Raw genomic sequence first — 19,562 nt, 5'->3', positions numbered from 1 at the left:
GAGAGAGAGAGAGAGAGAGAGAGAAGCCTAAAGCAAAACTAGGGTTGTTTTCTTCTTTGGTTTTTGGAAACAGGGTCTCTTAATGTAGCAAGGCTGGTCTCAAACTCTCCATCTTCCTGCCTCAGCCTCTGCGTGCTGGATTACATGCATCTACCACCATCGACAGCCAGAGAAGAGCCACTGGGAGTCACTCAGGAACTGGGCTTCGTTCAGTGTGGAGGGCTGGCCCTGTCCTATAGGACCAGGTAGGACTCAAGGAGAACGAGAGTATGGCTGGGGAGCAGTCTCTGCCCTTGCATGGAGGACGTTGGGTTTGTTGTGCTCCCTCCCACCTAGGGCGGGTAGTGACCTAGTTCGCCTCCTGCCCGTATCCTCATTTCAGCTGCTCTCAGAACCATCGGTCATTACTTACGAGGTGACATTCCAGGGCATGTCATTTGCCATTTCCTGTGCTCAGCTCTTTTTTTTTTTTTTCCTAGCCTGGCATCTAACTCTAAATCCTCCTGCCTCAGCCCTCCGAGTACTGACGTTGTAGGGTTTGCTCATGGTTTCTCATTTAATCTTTCCAGCAAACCCCACAGAGCTGGCTCTGTCAACTCTACTTTCTAGATGGAAATTTGAGAACTTGGGAGACTTTTGTTTTTACCTGGAATTCTCCATGAAGCTGAGGATGACCTTGAACTTCTGATCCAACTGCTTCCACTTCCCAAGTGTTGAAATTATAGGCATAAACCATCATTCTCTGGTAGAGGCAACTTTTCTTTTTTAAAATGGAGGCAATGAGAGGTCAAGTTGTCATCCTGGGTCTCAGATCCACCCTTTGGAACAGAAGCATCGGGTCTCCTGGGATGGTAAGATGACAAACAGAATCTGGAGTGGTCAAAGGACCAGCCTAACCAGAACCCTGTTTGGGAGCCTAAGAATGGAAGAGAAAGGAATTTAGGCAATGACATTTTCAACCACTAGGTGTCACCACAGAGAACACTTTTCAAAGTACCTAGGCGTGTGAATAATCTGACATTGAGTTTTTCTCCCACTTGAGACAGGGGCTCACTGTGTAGCTCTGGCTGGCCTGAAATGTACAGAGATCTGCCTGTTTCTGCCTCTGTAGGACCGGGGTTAAAGGTATGGGTCACCGCGCCCATCCTCAATCTTATATTTTGAGACGGAGCTCTTATTGAACTTGAAACTCACGGATTTGGGTAGACTAGCTGGCTACCCTGGGATCCACTTGTTTTTGTGTCCCCAGCTTTGGGGTTACAAGTGCAATCACACAGCTTTTACACAGGTGCTGCAGATCGAAACGTGGGTCCTCCTGCTTGGGCAACGAGTGCTTTACCCACTGAGCCATCTCCGTAACTCTATTATTATTGGTACTATTTATTATTTAAAAAATAGGGTCTCATAAGCTTGGGTGTGATGGTGCATGCCTTTAATTCTGGCACCGGGGAGGCAGAGGAAGGTAGATCTGTGTGAATTTGAGGCCAGCCTGGTCTACATAGTGAGTTCCCGGTCAGTCAGAGCTACACAGTGAGGCACTGTCTTCAAATAAATAAGCAAATAAGTAAATACATAAACAATTAATAAAAACTGCAATCATGAGGCTGGAGAGATGGCTCAGCAGCTTACTGCCCTTATAGAGGACACACGTTTGAGTCCCAGCACCCACATGGTGGCTTACAGATGCCTGCAACTCTAGTTCTAGGGGATCCAATGCCTTCTTCTGACCTCCAGCGGTACTGGAACCACAAGAGGTTCACATACATATATGTGCAGGCAAAACATTCATGCAGATAAAAACAACTCATTTACCAACAAAAGGAGAGCACAGAGTCACTGGTGTGAGCATTGAGAGGACAAAGTTTGAAGATGTGTCTACTACTTTGTAGGTAGGTGGCTTGAACATAGATGATGTTATGCTTTGTGAGGCTCATCCCCTCACCTGGAAAGTGGGAGTATGATCACTTCTTGAGAAAACTGGGGAGTAAATGGATTATGACGGCATGTGAGGTTATGACAACGACTGGTACATGGTGAATTACAGTACATGTCAAACCTTATGGTTTCTTTTTTTTTAAAAAATATTTATTTATTTATTTATTATACAACATTCCTTCCATATATGTTAGCATGCCAGAAGAGGACACCAGATCTCATTGTAGATGGCTGTGAGCCACCATGTGGTTGCTGGGAATTGAACTCAGGACCTCTGGAAGAGCAGTCAGTGCTCTTAACCTCTGAGCCATCTCTCCAGCCCCCTTACGGTTTCTTTTTGAAAATGTTTTGTTTTGTTTTACAATTTCATACATCTATGTAACACATTGACCAGAACCACCGCTTTCCCCTCTTTTGTTCCTGTCCACTCCCTCTGGAACCCTTCTGTCCAACATGCCCCCTCCTCCTTTCATGTCTTCAGACAGGGGTCTCATTGTTTATCCCTGGCTGGCCTGGAACTCACAATGTGCCCCAGGACTTGAAACTGACAGAGTCAGGCCTGCCTCTGCATCCCAAATGCTAGGCCACTTGTCCTGGCCCTCAGTTACTTTTTAAAACCTACTTTCTCCTTTAAGTTCTAGTTCTCTTCATCAAAATATTTGCTATGGAAAGGGGAGCCAGTGGGAGGACTCAGTGTAAAGGCTCAGGCTCACTTGCCACCAAGCCTGCCAACTTGAGTTTGATCCCAAGAATCCACATGATGGGAGAGGAACCAGTTCCTGAAAATTGTCCTTTGACCTCCACATGTGTTCTATGGTGTGCCCCCCCCCCCCATATACAATAAATAAAAAATTGGCTGGGTAGCACACAGCTTTAATCCTGGTAGAACACATGCCAGTAGGACCGGTGGGTGACTGGACGCACGCATGGGGCAGTGGATCTAGACTGCTTACCAGCCCTTCCTATCTCTTTGCCCACTGTTTCACCTGCCTCATCCTTAGCGGCTCGACAATCACGTGTATCTACTTTCAATTCCTGAAACACGCAATGAAGTTCCCACCTCGAGGCCTTGGAACAGATCGTCCTCATCCCATTGTCACTGTTCAAGGCTTTGCCTCAATGCTCCTCCAGAGAGAATTCTCTGTCCAGTACAGCTAAGTAAGCCCCTGCTCACCTATTACACCACTCTATGGCAAGGGGCAGCCACTAGGGTGAATACAGGGATATCTCATTTGGGGACATATCAATAATAAGCTTTATGAAGAAAGAAACCAAGAGGCTGTCTCTCATTTTCTACCTGAAGTCCTTAGAAATGGGCCAGGGTAGGAAGGAAAAGAAAGGCGTTCCAGGAAAAAGTTATTTGAAGCAAAGAAAACATGATTTCTTTTTCTGAGACAGGGTTTCTCTGTGTAACAGTCCAGGCTGGCCTCAAACTCAAGAGCTCCCCCTACCTCTGCTTCCTGAGTGCCACCACACCTGGCAAAACTAACTCGTCGTTCAAGGACTAGTTCAAACCATTAAAAAAAAAAAAATCTTGTCTCATTCTTCAGCAGGACTTAGTCACTCCTGTGACATCCCAGCCCATAGGTCACCACCACAACTCATCACGTGCTGACTGAGATCTCGGCTAGCTGTTTACATGCCACGCCGCGCACCAGCGTGGTGAGTTCGCAAAGGGCGGAAGCGCTGTCTTAGTCACCTCTAGAACCAGCTCCCCCTACCTAGCTTAGTGAATGGTCACAGCAGGTACTCAATGCGACCTTTAGTTGACTAGTGGGTGGTGCCCAACACTCAAGGCCGAACAGAGGGAAAACAAAAATAATAACAGCTTAGGCTTGTCACGTGCTTGCCAATTCATTACCCGAGGAGCCTTCAAGGGCTCTATTAAAAAGGACAAACACTGGGGGAGCTGAGGCCCAAGAGCACACAGTAAGTGGGGATTAAGCCCCAATACTGTTCTTTTACATGAGTTTCAGTCCTGGTCATTGGGTTGACCTAAGGAGCAGTGAGACATGGAAGCAGTGGGGTTGCCTGGAGTGGTGACAAGCTTTTGTGTACGAAGGAGAAGACCCTTAGTCATTTGCAAGAGTTAGCAAAGAAGTCAGCAGAGGACAAAGATTCCTCGCTCTCATCCAAGTATCTAGAGGAGCTCACAACCCCATCCCTCAGTCCAGTGAGTTGGGGGTCCCTCTCCTGAGGAGGATGTTCAGGTTCAGCGGTTAGAATGACCTAACCGATGATATGTAAGCAGAAGCGTGCCTCTCTGTTGCTATGACAACCGGAGCTCGGCTACCGGGCCCCTGCAAGGGTAGCGGAGTCCTGGTCTTCCTTAACTCCGACCATATAAGGGCTTATGGTGCGTGCGTGCGTGTGTACGTGTGTGTGTGCGCGCGCGCGCTCGCGCCTAGAGGAATAAACACGGAAAAAAACATATTTAAGAAACAGCGGTTAGCTCAGTGTTTCTCTCCGTCGGCCAGAAGTTAAAATCATCTGCGCAATTTTAAACGTCAGACTGAATTTGACCAATTAGATCTGGCACGGCTAGTCATTGAGAGCCTCGCAGGCGGTCCCAACTGCAGCCCAAGATGCAAACCCGGCTTTTCACTGCGGATCTCGTCCTGCGACCTTCTCAAGATGGTGGCGCTCCGCCCCCACGTGCGCCGGTAGAGGGCAGGCTTTCCCAGGCGCATGCGCCCCGCGTCTCCGGGCGCCCGGCTGCCTCCTCCTTTTTCCCCCGCCTCCATTTTGTTCGCGGACGCTGGGGACGGTGGGAGCAGATCCATTTCCGGGTTGGCAAAAGGGGCGGCGGCGAGAAAGAGAGCTTGCCGCGGGGCGAACGGGCAGGACTGAACCAGGACACAGGTGACGGAGGACTCGCTCCCGGAGCAGCCCCGGCCAGGTGGGGAGGACGCCGGGGCGGCCGAGCCCGCCGCTGAGGTGACCTGCGGACCTGAGTGGGAGGGAGGGAGAGAGAGCCGGGGAGGGGGCCTGGGGGGAGGGGACGCCGGGGGAGGGGCCTGAGGCGGAGTGGGGGCCTGGGGGCGGGGCCTGGAGACCCTGGCGAGGGGGCGTGGGCCGTCCGAGTGGAGGGCGGCGGTGAGCGGCCGGTGCGGACCGGGCAAATGGGCAGGAGAGACAGGAAATTAGAGATCCTGAAGGGTTGGGTGAGGTGAGTAAGACGGCCACTCTGGGTGAGGAAGGAGGGGAGCCGTGCGCAGAGGGGGAGATGGGGAAGGGAGGGAGGACCTGTTGGGAAAGGTAATTATTAGCAGGATGCTCCGAGTTGAGGAGAGCGGTGTGACATTTCGTGTTGATTTAGGTGAACAGGAATGGCTGGAGGAGATGTGGAGAGTGGTGGGTGAGAGGGAGTCGGGGAGATGTCTGAGATGCGGTTGCGAGCTCCTGGAGTTGGAGGTTCCTGTTGGAGGGGTGTGAAATGAGGGGCTGTGGAAATCTGAAGGCGCCGAACGTAGGCTGTGTGTGCGGTTGAGTTATTGATGAGGAGTGATTAGGAAGACATATTCTGGAAGGATAGTATTAGAACGAGAAGCTGGAGGAAGCTGCTGTGTGCTGGAATCTGCACCCATCCCTGCTGGGGATTGAATCCTGGTCCACTCGTGTGCTGGGCAAGGGCTCTTTCTACCTCTAAGCTGCACCCGAGCCCTGGAATGCTTTTTTTTTTTTTTCCTTTTGGTTTTTCGAGACAGGGTTTCTCTGTGTAGCCCTGGCTGTCTTGGAACTCACTCTGTAAACCAAGCTGGCCTCGAACTCCCGAATGCATGTGCCTATTGCCCAGCCGGAACTCATATTTTTAAAGCAACTTGAATAGTACTAGATTAATCTCTCCCCGGGCCCGTTCCATTTTTTCATGCTATTACTTTTGCTTTAGAGTTCTGTCTTCTGACTTGCTACATGATTTTGGCTACTCTTTTCTTTCTTTATGGACCAGAAGAGAACTTTAGTACTCTACCTCAAATATAGATTTACATGTAATTTTGAGACAGATCATTAGACTCTCATTCTCTTCCCCCTTTGTAATATAGCTCTGTCCCATCTGTTTCCCTAAAAGATTGTGTTAACCAATTAGATCTTTGAAGTCGCTGTAAAGAAAAACAGAAATGAGATATGCTATTAATTTTTTTTTTTTTTGTTTTTGAGACAGGGTTTCTTGTGTTGCCTTGTCTGTACTGGAATTTACTCTTTAAACCAGGCTGGCCTTGAATTCACAGAGGCTCCTGCCTCTGCCTCCCAAGTGCTGGGATTACAGAGGTGTGTCACCACTGCCCAGCATCTCTATGCATTTTAATATATAATTTTTTGTCTTTTAATATCCTTATATCTCTAAGGAAAAAAAATATTTTTAATAGTCAACATTTTATGTTACTGTGTTGGTGACCATCAGGAGGAAGATCTGGATGTTAGAGTCGGAAATGAACGAGTTCACTTGTTAGTGACGTTGAGAATGCAGGGTTTGATTTTCTGAGCCCCCGAGTATTTTGGAGAGGTGAGCCGTGTGCCTTGGTTCACTCAGTACCTGTGGCCTCGGCAGAGGAAAGACCGTCGACGGGATTAGATGCTTTACTGTCAATCTTTGGAAATTCTGCTCTAGCCTTTTCTTAAGCTCTAGTGCTTTGAACACTTCGCTGGTAAGGGAACTTGTTCCTCCTGGACATGCGTCTGAGAGTCGTGGCTTTTCTGAGGTCTGATGTGGATTTGCCAAAGACTGGGCAGTTTTACTTCTGCCTCACTCTTGATATCAGAAATGGTGTTTACATTAGTGGGTGCCGATTAGTGCTGTGGCCGCAAAGGTGAGATGCAGGGGAGGGAAGGGCATTGGAAGAGTGTAGTTTTTGAGTTTTATTATGGATTTTAGGAAAAGTAACCCTGTTCTCTGGAAGGGAATACCATCACATAGTCTTGCTCGACTTTAGCCCTGTGAACTGCTCCCCTGCATACTTGAGTGTGTTTTTCCTGTTGCCCTCAAGTAATTCTGAAGTTCATGGGCTGTTAGTTCAGGCTGTTCTAGCAAACCCTCGTCTTCATACCAGCTTCAGGAGGAGCTGCCGGCATGAAGTGTGCCCGCATATTTGGAGATAAAAACCTGTGTAATAGTGTGCTGCTGGGTTTTCGTTTTGTTTGTTTGTTTTCTTGAGATGCAATTTCCCTGTATAACTCTGGCTGCCCTGGAACTTGCTCTGTAGACCAGGCTGGCCTTGAATTCAGAGATCTCCCTGCCTCTGTCTCCTGAGGTGGGGTTAAAGGCACAAGCTAGGGGGCTGGGGAGATAGCTTACCGGTTAAGAGCACTGGCTGTTCTTCCAGAGAACCCGGGTTCAATTCCCAGCAACCACATGGCAGCTCACAACTGTTGGTAACTCCAATTCCAGGAGATCTGACATCTTCACACCAAAGCTGTTAATAAATAAATAAATTATGTTTTAAAAAAATAAAGGCATGCGCTACCACTGGCCGGCTTTTTCCTTTGTTCTTCAGAGGGTTTTGCTCTGACTTATAGAAGCTCAGAGCTGTTGCAGTGACCTGTTTCTTTAACACAACGATGTTCAGTTTTTCCTGTCCTGTCATATTTCCCATTGCTCTGCTTCAGCCAGGCCTAAGTCACCCTCCCCCTTCTAGTGGGCATCCTGTCCATGTCACAGCTTGATGCCACCAGGATGAAAGGATCCTTGACTGCTTCAGATGCGGAGGGTGACAGAAGCTGAGCTGGGTTTCTTAGCCAGAGAATGGCCTCTGTCAAAGCAGAGAATAGTTGGAGATACAAACTGGGACCTTGAAGCTGTGACTAACATTTTGGCGACATGAGTCCGTTTGCCAAATGACTTCTTAAGAGTGAGACTGTCGATCTCTTTCTCACAGTAAGCTCTTGTTAGCTGTTCTCCACACAGCTCCCAAGCAGAAGCTGGCAGAGTTCTGGTTGACTGGCTGTCTCTTGCAGGATATAGGCCTTGGATTAGAGTGCATGGGGCCTTCCACATCAAAGTGAAGTCCACTGGTAGATCTCAGGAACTGCTCTGCTAGGAAATAGAGGCAGAATTCTTCGCTGAATGTTTTGGCAATTCTTCATATATCTGGTGCATTTGTTTAACTTTGCAAGGCCAGGGCACTGAGGAAGCAGCATTTCAAGCTTTCTGTGTTCTCGCTCTCATATCTCTGAGCCGATGAACCTTACAGGCTGAAGTTAGGAATTTATCAACCTTTCCTTTGCCTTTTTTTTTTTTTTTTTTTAATCCATCAGTGTTTGGGATTGAATGTAGGACTTCATGCGTGCTAGGCAGGTGCTCTACCACTGAACTACACCACCAGTCCCAGTAAGTGTTTACTGGCCTTATATCTATGGCAAGGTAGTGAAAAATGTCGCTGGCCAGTGATGTTGCACGCCTTTCAATTCCAGGACTTGGGAGTCAGAGACAGGTGAATCTCTGAGTTCAACGCCAGCATGGTCTATGGAGTCCTGCTCCGGGACTGTTACACAGAGGAACCCCGTCTCGAAAAACCAATAAATAAATAATAATTTAAAAAAAGATATTGAAGCCCGGTGGTCGTGGCGCACGCCTTTAATCCCAGCACTCGGGAGGCAGAGGCAGGCAGATCTCTGTGAGTTCGAGATCAGCCTGGTCTACAAGAGCTAGTTCCAGGACAGGCTCCAAAGCTACAGAGAAACCCTGTCTCGGAAAAAACAAACAAACAAACAAACAAAGAAACAAAAAAGGATATTGAAAAAATCTTAAATATAAGGCAAATGTGGTAGTTCGGAACTTGGGAGACTGAGGATGACTGCAAATTCAAGGCCAGCCTGGGCTACAGAGCAAAAGCAAATTCCAGGACTGGTGCCAAAGCTACTGGAAAACCCTGTCTTGAAAAAATAACAACAACAACAAAAAAGATTTGAGATGAGGCCTCACTCTGTAGTACTTCAGAGTTCCAAGTTCCTAATACTTTGAGATGTGGCTCACAACTGACTAACTCCAGATCCAGGGGATCCAGCTGCACCTTTTGATACTATGGGTATTCACATGTGTAGCGTGCACTCACCTTTGGGTGACACACAATTTTTTGTTTTGTTTTGTTTTGAAACAGGGTTTCTCTGTGTAATAGCTCTGATTGCTGTAGAACTCACTCTGTAGACCAGGCTGTTTTCTTTCTTTTTTTTTTTTTTTAAAGATTTATTTATTATGTATACAACATTCTGCCTTGATGTATGCCCGCACACCAGAGGAGGGCGCCAGATCTCAGTACAGATGGTTGTGAGCCACCATGTGGTTGCTGGGAATTGAACTCAGGACCTCTGGAAGAGCAGCCAGTGCTCTTAACCTCTGAGCCATCTCTCCAGCCTCTTACCAGGCTGTTTTCAAACTCAGAGATCCACCTGCCTCTGCCTCCCAAATGCTGGGATTAAAGGCATGCACAACTTTTAAAAGAGAAATAAAGGTGAAAATGGTGTTTGCAAATTTTATATCTTAAATTGTGTTGAGGCTTGTTTATAATCCCAGTATTGAGGAGGTGGAAACAGATGAATCAGGAGTTCAAGTCCAAGGCCTTTGTTCAAAAAACAAATAAAATTTATATTTTAATTAAGTAATACAGGACTGGAGAGATGGCTCAGAGGTTAAGAGCACTGACCGCTCTTCCAGAGGACCTGGGTTCAATTCCCAACACCCACATGGCAGTTCACAACTGTATGTGACTCCAGTTCCAGGGGACCCGATACCCATGGCAAAATACAAATGCACATAAAATAAAATTAAATAAATAATGCAAATTCAAATGGCAACAAATAAATTAAGTGGCATGTTGGCTCATGCCTGCAATGTCAGCACTCCAGAGGCAAAGGCAGAAGGGTTGCATTTGAGGCTAGCATGGGTTGAAGGTTAGCTTGAACTGTACAGCAGGACCCACAGACTGTATGTAGCTCAGTTCTAGGACAGTTGCCTAACAAGTGCGAGGAGGAGACCCTGAGTCCCGTTCCCACCATTGGGTGGGGGTATATAATATGCTCTACCTTTGGCTTCCCTTCAGCTCAGGTCACTTGTTCCATCTTTACAGGGGTTGTGAACTGCCTGATGTAGGTGCTGGGAATCCAATTCAGGTCTTCTTGCAAGAACAGTGTGTGCTCTCAATGGCTAAGCCATCTCTGTAGCCCGAGGCCACAGTTTTTAAAGCCAGTGTAGCACACACTGTTAATACTACCTACATCTTTTGTTTGTCGTTTTTGTTCTTGTTTTTTAACACATGGACTACTTCACAAATTTGCATGTCATTTTTGTGCAGGGGCCATGCTAATCTTCTCTGTATTGCTCCAATTTTAGCATATGTGCTGCCAAATCAAGCATGCATCTTTTGTTTTTTAATCTGTTTTGGTCATTATTCCCCATTAGTGATAAATACATTTGCCCTGTCCTGATACAGATTCAGACTTTCTGTCTTTTATAAACTAAGGTCCCAAATATTACCACAACTTAAGAGGTTTTCTACCAACTGAACTATAGCGCAACCCTTAGCTCATTAAGAATAAATTGCATGTGTGTGCATGATTGCTCACACATGCCTGTGGAGGACTGAAGAGCTTGTCAGATTCCATCCAGCTGGAGCTACAGGTGGTTGTGAGCCGGCCAGTGGGGAAGCTGGAATTCAATTGGGTCGTGTAAAGACAGCAAGTACTCTTAACAGTGGAACCCTCTCTCTAGCCCCTTGTTTTGTTTTCTCAAGGCAGGGTCTTGTAGCTCAGGCTGACCTTCTGGTTTGGTCTTTTTGGTTTTTCAAGACAGGGTTTCACTGTTTAGTTCTGGCTGTCTTGGAACTCGCTTTGTAGGCCTCGAATTCACAGAAATCCTCCTGCCTCTGCCTCTGCCAGGATTAAAGGCATGTGCCACCACCGCCCGGCCAGGCTGGCCTTTAAGTGTGTGCTGCTATGCTCAGCTTTTTTTTTTTTAAACATGTTTTCCTTTGAAGTAATTTTGAAGCTCATGGAAAATAAGGAGTTTCCTTTAATGTGTGCCAGCGCTGTGCTGCATGGTAGAGATAGAGCCGAGAACAAACTGGCTGAGTCTCTCTGCCTTGCCACAGTTGTGGTCTAGTGGAAAGGACCTCCACTAAAGAACCGGTTAACGTTGCCGGTGGTCCTGTGCAGGCAGCTGTTGGGGAGCCCAGGCAGTTAGGGGGACCATGGAGGAAGTGAGGGAGGAAGAAAAGGCTGACTGAGGGGGCGGTCCTAAGGAAGGAGTGTGTTTTGAGGAAAGAAGGTCCTCAGAGCTGATGCCCATTGAGAAGTGGAGAGGCCAGAGGCAAGAGGATGTGGGCTTTCCTGGAAGATCAGGTAGGTACTCCAGTAAGCTCACTAGTTCATGTTCGTGATCCCGAAGACCACACTCAGGGCCTCAAGCAGGCTAGCCCAGTCTCTGCCTCTGAGCTGTACCTCAACTGCCGCTTCCCAGAATTTTGAATCAACGTCAGAATACTTCCAGGTAACCTTCTATGTGCTAGTTTGCTGCTGTGGATGCTGAAGTTGTCTGTATCATAATGTTTGGATCTCATTTTCCATCAAAATTTCCCTTAAGCCTGTCTCCCCTCCCCCACCTCCATCCCCCATCTTATAAATTAAGCCTGGTTGGCAGGGTTAGGTTAAGATTACTGGGGCAAGCCGGGCGGTGGTGGCGCACGCCTTTAATCCCAGCACTCGGGAGGCAGAGGCAGGAGGATCTCTGAGTTCGAGGCCAGCCTGGTCTACAAGAGCTAGTTCCAGGACAGGCTCTAGAAACTACAGGGAAACCCTGTCTCGAAAAACCAAAAAGAAAAGAAAAAAAAAAAAGATTACTGGGGCAAGCGAGCCGGGCGGTGGCTCATCGTGTAAGGCGCACGCGCGTGAGTGCGTGTGTTCTCGAGTTCGAATCCCGTGTGCTTTTTGATAGAGTATCGTGTCTATCCGTGTGCTGCTTGTGCGAACTGAGTCCCACACCTTATTGTGGGAAAAAAAAAGATTACTGGGGCACAGTCTTTAGGTTATGGGGGGATGATGGGATTGTTAGTTTGCTATTGAGGAGACAAAAGATCTGTACTTGTAGGGCATTATGACAGCTTTGGGAGTCTTCCTGGGGCCAAGGAGAGAATACAGATGTTCTTATGAACTGGTGTAAATAGTTTTCTGTCATTTGATCATTTGGGTCATATGTCTGCACAGGACACATAAGTTTTGCTGGGCCTGCAAGCGAATGAGTACCCTGAGGGGAGGCTGTCATGCCTAAACGTATGAAAGGATTTTTACCTGGGACATTGTGTCTGCTAGTGTGCTGACTTTTGCTCAGAAGTCCCAGCATTCAAAGCCCAGATGGTCCTGTTTGATTGAGCACTTTTCTTATGTAATTGGATCAGCTTGCCCTGCTTTCATAACTTCAAGTAGACTCTTGATTTAGCAGCCTATTGCTGGTGATCAAGGAATGACAATGTGCGAGTTTTTCTAGCATTTCAACGCAAAGCGTCTGCATTTCTGGTGGCTCAAGGGTATTAGAATGTGAGAGAAAAGACTTCAACAAGGAATGTCACAGTGCTGTTATTAGATTATTTGTGATGAGTTGAGACTATTCTGTTTGAAATGAGGCATGACACCTCTCTGTGAGTGGAGTCTGATCAGTGTTTCATGGAGCATCTGCTTAAGTTTCTTTCAGGCCTTTTTTTTTTTAATATTTATTTATTTATTATGTATACAATATTCTGTCTGTGTGTATGCCTGCAGGTCAGAAGAGGACACCAGACCCCATTACAGATGGTTGTCAGCCACCATGTGGTTGCTGGGAATTGAACTCAGGACCTTTGGAAGAGCAGGCAATGCTCTTAACCACTGAGCCATCTCTCCAGCCCTTTTCTTAGTGGAGTCTGTCATCGGGTTGTCTTCCTTTCTCTGTATGTGCTTTTCTGCTTTGTGTTTAGGATATGCACATGAAGGAAGCTCTGATGGAGATGGGCAGCTAGTTATGATATGGCTAGCTTACAGTGCCAGTACTGTTTTGCCGTCAGTGACTAGGTGTCTAACTTTCTTGTTTGTAATAGATTTTCCCCCCAAGTTTTGGCTGGCCTTGATCTCTGAATCTTGTTTTCAGTGTAATGTTACTGTTTAAAAAAAAAATTAAAAAAAAAAGCACCAGGCTGTGATGGCGCACGCCTTTAATCCCAGCACTTGGGAGGCAGAGGCAGGTGGATCTCTGTGAATTCGAGGCCAGCCTGCTCTTTAGAATGAGTCCTAGGATAGCCAGGGCTATACAATGAAACCCTGTCTTGAAAAACAAAAACAAACAAAAATTTATTTAAAAAAATAAGTCCTAATGTTATCTATGCTGGCTTCAAATTTCTAGGCCTAAGCCATTTCCTGTTTGAGCCTTCTGAATACTTGGGACTATGGTTGTGTGTCACTACACCCAGTTTGGTCATATTTCCTTTAGTGTGCTGGAGGTTGCTCACATATTTGGCCTCTGATAGAGTGAGTGCCGAGGTCACTGATTACCCTGTGGTTACACCCAGACTGTGGCACAGATCCAGGTCACCATTGGTAGCCTGACTCCATTAGAGAGTCACAGGAGACACAGGTGCTAACGTCCATTTAATTTTTCTTTCCTGTTGGTGAGCACTGCAGGTGATGAGCTGTGGCGCGTGTGTAGAGAGGGGTTGGAGGCCATCTTCACGGAGTGGTTTCTTCCACCATTCTTGGGCTCCAGGAATCAGAGTAGGTTGTTGGGGTTGAGGGGCAAGCACCTTTACCTGCGGAGGAGCCACTTTGCTGGCTTTCACAGGTTTGGACGGGAAGTTAACTTTTTTACTCTATTTATTTGGTTTGGTAACAGATCCAACATTGGCTTTCTCTGTGTAGCCCCGGCTGTCCCAGGACTTGCTCTGAAGATCAGGCTGACCTCAAACTCAGAGATCTGCCTGACTCTGCCTCACAAGTGCTGGGATTTTTGGCCATTATTCTTTTTCTTTTTTTAAAACTGAACTTCTTTATTGACTCTTTGGGAGTCAATAAATCATCATGCACCCTGATTCTGCTTACCTCAGGGTCCCCCCATATCCTCCCCTCACCCCTGCCATGTCCCATCATAAAACAAAACAAAGCAAGCAAGCAGACAAAAGCAAAAACAACTCCCCCAAACAAAACAAAACAGAAGTAACAACAACAAAAATCTCTTTGCTTCTCCTTCTTTCCCACCTCTCTGTCTCTTCATTGGTCCTGGTAGCATTGAGGCTTCGGTGTATCATGCAGTATACCTCTTTGTCCCATTAGCTTTACTTAATATTCAATGCAGTGAGCCACTGATCTGGTTCAAGGCCTCTGGTTTCTGGTACACCACCATCACTAGCTCCTCACCAGAACTCATCTGGGACATCTTGTGGCCGCCCCAAGTCTTGGAGATCCTGTGGGTATCGTTCCACAGGACCAGTCCCTTCACAAACTCCTGCAGGTCCTAGGTGAAGTAGATGCTAGGGTGGGCCTGGTTGGTAGCCGAGCTGATCAGTCCAGGCCCCAGGGACAGAGTCAGCTCCCCTACATGCATGCCCTCGTGGTTGGTTCAGCCTCCCCTGTGGTGAGGGGTGGGAGTGCAAGGGCCAGCTCTCTTGCTTAGTGTCCAGCGAGAGACAAGGCCAGCTTTCCCAGGGCCATCAAAGGGCCTGCTCAGCCTGGCCCACTGATTTCATTTCACATGGTTACTAAGGCCTCCTGAGGTGACACAGACCACAGAATCAACGCAGACCCGAGCTGCAGCTGGACCATGGACCCAGACATGGCCCTCAGCAGCATCTTGGGCCTGGATGGCATCCTGGCTCTGGGTGGAAGGAATGGCCACTCAGGTGGGAATGGTTCAGACTGTGGTTGGGCCTCTATGTGACCTTTGGTAGCAATACAGGACGTGGACTTCAGCACAGACCTCGGCTGCAGTAACATGGTCCTTGGTAACAGATGGCTCTGGATGTCACCCCACCCCAGCAGCAGTATGCTTTTAGCCATTATTCTTATGAAGTGGTTGTTTATACCCTTTCTTTTTAAAACAGGGTCACAAATACACACATAATTAAAAATAAAAAACAAAAACTAAACTAAAAATGCTGGGAGCAGTGACTGGTGAGCTGGTTCGGTGGGCAAAGGTACTTGCTGCCAAACCTGGCAGTCTGAGCTCAGTGCCCAGAGCCTGCACGGGGGAGAGCCCTGACTCCCCAAGTTATCCTCTGACCTCAGAGTGCAACTATGGCAAATACACATGTACCCCATTAAAAAAACAATTAGAACCTGGTGTGATGACTCCTAGGACACTTGCCACTCAAGCCTGGTGACCTGGGTTCAGTCCTGGAAACCACATAAAAGTGAACTAAACGAACCAACTCCACAAAGTTCTTGGACCCCTATACCTACACTGTGGAACACATATACAATGAATAAATGGGGTAACAGTTGCTATGTAACCCAGGCTGGGCTCAGTTTTTCTTTGTAGCTGAGGAAGACCTTGAACTTCTGCTCCGCCTGCCTTCACCTCCCAGGCAGCCATGCCCAGGTTGTTGTTGTCTGTCTTTGGTTTTTCTTTTTCTTTCTTTTTTTAAAAAAATATTTATTTATTTATTATGTATACAATATTCTGTTTGTGTGTATGCCTACTGGCCAGAAGAGAGCACCAGACCTCATTACAGATGGTTGTGAGCCACCATGCGGTTGTTGGGAATTGAACTCAGGACCTTTGGAAGAGCAGGCAATGCTCTTAACCTCTGAGCCATCTCTCCAGCCCTCTTTTTTTTTAAAGATTTATTTATTATGTATACAACATTCCTTCCCTGTACGCTTGCATGCCAGAAGAGGGCACCAGATCTCATTATAGATGGTTGTGAGCCACCATGTTGTTGCTGGGAATTGAACTCAGGACCTCTGGAAGAGCAGTCAGTGCTCTTAACCTCTGAGCCATCTCTCCAGCCCCCTGTCTTTGGTTTTTTGAGACAGGGTTTCTCTGTAGCTTTGGAGCCTGTCCTGGAACTAGTTCTTGTAGACCAGGCTGGCCTCGAACTCACAGAGATCCACCTGCCTCTGTTTCCTGAGTGCTGGAATTAAAGGCGTGCTCCACCATGCCCAGTTTGAGTTTCTTTATTAAACAGATATCCTAAATGTGATGTAGTACAGGTGAGCTCAGAAACCCCCGCTCCAGAAGAGCTCTCTGTAAACATTGGCACCCCTTACATCTCCAGGGAAAACTAGGGCTTTCCCTGGTATTTCCTTTATATTCAGACAGTTTTCAATCTGCCTAGTTTTGTACTTTTGTTCTTTTGGGCAGGATTTCTAAATTAGAATATGTGTCTTTTAGCTGACAAACTCCTTTCTTCCCAAGAGTGCTCCCCCCCCACTTGAGGAATTTATTCAGGTAATTCTTTAGTAAAGGAGCAAAGTCAGTCTCCTAAATCTAGACCCTCCCTAGTAGTAAAGCTGGCTGATGGTAATAAATTTTAGCTGTGTGACTCCATTTTTCTTGCCAATATATCTAAGCACCCTGGTTGCTGGGAGATGTGGGTGGGGAGGAAATATTAATTATGAACATTGAGCTACTCCATCATTTAACTGTCAAAATTCAGGACTGTGCTAATGTCTCTGGTGAAATGGAAAATGGATGCAGGCTTTGAGAACACATGTAAATCATCTGCCTTGGGTTTCCACATCTTTTTGGAGATGACAATGCACTGAGATTTTGAAGTTGGATTTTTTGTTTTTTAGAGACAGGGTCTCAAGTTCCCAGTCCTTCTGCCTCTACCTCCCAAGTGCTAGGATTGTAGACTTGTGCCACCAAGCCTGGCTTTGAGGTTTGTTTTTAACCATGACCATATGAAGGTCACATTTGCGTCTCCCATCTATATAATAGATTCATAGACTGAGAAAAGAACTGCTCTGTCCTTTACTGCTAGTCAGCAAATCAGCTGGAAATAGGTTTGCAGCTGGCTACTCCTTGGATGCTGTCAATTCCTGGAGGTCAGGAGCTGTGTAGTACTTGTAGTTAATGTTGTGGAGGCCGAGTGTACCACCATAGTGACCAGTTCTTGGACATCCCTGTGTCTGTTAGTTAGCCACGTTGACTCTGGCATTGGGTGCGTTTACATTTTCTGATGGGTAGCTTTATAGAAACAGCTCTGTGTTTTATGTATTTTATGTATTTTATTTGCTGCTGAGGAATAAACCCAAGGCTGTGTGCATACTCTGAACCACGCCCCTAGGCTCCATCTTTTCTAAAACTTTAATATTATGATTTGTGTGTGAGTGTGTGTGCAGTGTGTGCAAGTGCTGGCATACGTGTGGAGCCCAGAGGGCAACTTTTGGGAGTCAATTCCCTTTTCCCACCGTGGGTTCCAGGGTTTGAACTCAAGATTGTCAGGCTTTTGTGGCAAGTACTTTTACCTGCTGAGACATCTCCTGGGCCCATTCCATCCTAGACCCTTTCCAAAATGCTTTTACAAGTTATGTTTGGGGGGCTGGAGAGATGGCTCAGAGGTTAAGCGAACTGGCTGTTCTTCCAGAGGTCCTGAGTTCAATTCCCAGCAACTACATGGTGGCTCACAACCATCTATGATGAAATCTGATGTGCATGCATACATGCAGGCAGAATGCTGTGTACGTAATAAATAAATAAATCTTTTTTTAAAAAAGGTGTGTTTGGGGGCTGGAGAGATGGCTCAGTGGTTAAGAGCATTGCCTGCTCTTCCAAAGGTCCTGAGTTCAATTCCCAGCAACCACATGGTGGCTCACAACCATCTGTAATGAGGTCTGGTGCCCTCTTCTGGCCTGCAGACATACACACAGACAGAGTATTGTATACATAATAAATAAATAAATATTTTTAAAAAAAAAAGGTGTGTTTGAACAGTTTGGATAAACAAAGTTGAAAAACTACTATTGAACAAAAAGTGTGACTGTCTTGTGCTTCTCCACTGGCTGTCTTAACTACCACCGATTTACTGCAGTTAATATTGTATTTTGTGTTTATTGCAGAACTGGATTGTCTCTTTGCTTTGAGGAGCGGAGTGTGGTAGGTCTGGAGGGGTTTATTGAGGTCACTCCTGATGTGTTTGGGGTGCTGTTAAGACATTTAATTTACAGTTTCTCTTGCATTAGTTGTCTCTAGTCTTATCATGAAGCCATTCTTTGCACTGTGGTTGTTTAATTGAACGTGAGTATGCATGTCTCCTTGTTTATCATCCTTTTAGATAAGTCTTATCTTCTGGACTTTACTGTATCTAGAAATAACCTAATATTTAAACATAGAAAATAAGCAGACATCTGCATTTACATTTTGGAGCTCAAAAAATAATCCAGGGCAAGAAGAGAAAGCTCCTTATGGAAAAAAAAAAACTGGTTGATTGAGCCGGGCAGTGGTGGTGCACACCTTTAATCCCAGCACTTGGGAGGCAGAGGCAGGCGGATCTTTGTGAGTTCGAGGCCAACCTGGTCTACAAGAGCTACTTTCAGGAGAGGCTCCAAAGCTACAGAGAAACCCTGTCTTGAAAAACAAAGAAACAAACAAAAAAAACCCCAAAAACCAAAACTGGTTGATTGAGCTGTATCAGTTTTGTTTTGGTTTTAGGTAAGGTTTGCTATCATTCCCCCCAGCCATCTCCCTCTGTCTCCTACGTGCTGGGGTTACAGGTGTGCTGCATGCCCAGCTTTCGTTCTTCTTAGAACTCTGGAGAGCCACTGTCCTGGAGTAAAGGAGCCAGTTGTGATATGTACCTGTAATCTCAGCACTCGGGAGGCAAAGACAGGAGAAGTAAGGACTCAGGGTCATCATTGTCTACATAGAGTTCAGAGTCAGCCCCATATATTTGAGACTGCTTATCCATCATCCATCCATCCATCATCCATCCATCATCCATCCATCCATCCATCATCCATCCATCCATCATTCATCTATCCATCCATCATCCATCCATCCATCCATCCATCCATCCATCCATCCATCCATTGTTTTTTTGAGGCAGAGTCTTCACTGGATAGCACTGACTGGCCTAGAAGTTGTTGTCTACCTGCCTCTGTCTCTAAGCGCTGAGATCAAAGGCAGACACCAACACTCCTGGCTAGAACTTTGCTTTAAAAAATAAAACTGCCCATACATGTCTGTGTTAGATGACCTAAGGCTTTTAGTTTAAATATTTATGATAACTATTTGATTTTTAACTTCTTTCTGGGTCAATCAGGCTTGCTATACAGTTAAATTTTTATGATAAAAAATTGCCTATATTTGCGGGGGGAATTCCTTTCATGAAATCACCTTGGGATTTTTTTATTTTTTTTATTTTTCCTTTTGAGATGGGGTTTCTCTGTGTACCCTGGCTGTCCTGGAACTAGCTCTGTAGACCAGGCTGGCCTTGAATTTAGAGATCTCCTGTCTCTGCCTCCCGAGTGCTGGGATTAAAGGCGTGCACCACCACTGCCCGGCATTACCAGACATTTGACTGATCTGAGCTTCAGAAAAGAACTGGCACGCGCTCCGTTGAGAGAGGAGCGCTCTGCACTATATGACCATTTAGTGGAGTAGCGGTGGGAGGTGAGTGGCATGAAAGGCGCTCTGCCTGATTCGCTGTATTTAGAGACAGACAGTAGAGCTGCGT

General features: G+C 46.5%; 1 protein-coding gene and 1 non-coding gene across 3 annotated transcripts in view; one reads left to right on the top strand and one right to left on the bottom strand.

The window, feature by feature from the left end:
* Nucleotides 1–4,674: 4,674 nt before the first annotated feature.
* Wipf2 (WAS/WASL interacting protein family member 2) overlaps nt 4,675–19,562 on the top strand; it is a 33,270-nt gene continuing 18,382 nt past the window's right edge. Inside the window, exon 1 of one of the 2 annotated variants that reach the window (XM_038326219.1) lies at nt 4,675–4,872. The gene's annotated coding sequence lies outside the window, so the exon portion shown is untranslated. The remainder of the gene's footprint in view (nt 4,873–19,562) is intronic. The other variant, XM_038326220.1, reaches the window with a different exon arrangement.
* Nucleotides 10,176–10,282, bottom strand: LOC119813771. Its single transcript, XR_005285231.1, has one exon. It is a non-coding gene; the product is annotated as a U6 spliceosomal RNA (small nuclear RNA).

The sequence above is a fragment of the Arvicola amphibius genome, chromosome 4 (assembly GCF_903992535.2).
Source record: "Arvicola amphibius chromosome 4, mArvAmp1.2, whole genome shotgun sequence".
NCBI lineage: Eukaryota > Metazoa > Chordata > Mammalia > Rodentia > Cricetidae > Arvicola > Arvicola amphibius.
Note: the sequence above shows the minus strand (reverse complement) of the source record. Positions and strands in the feature narration are given on the sequence as shown.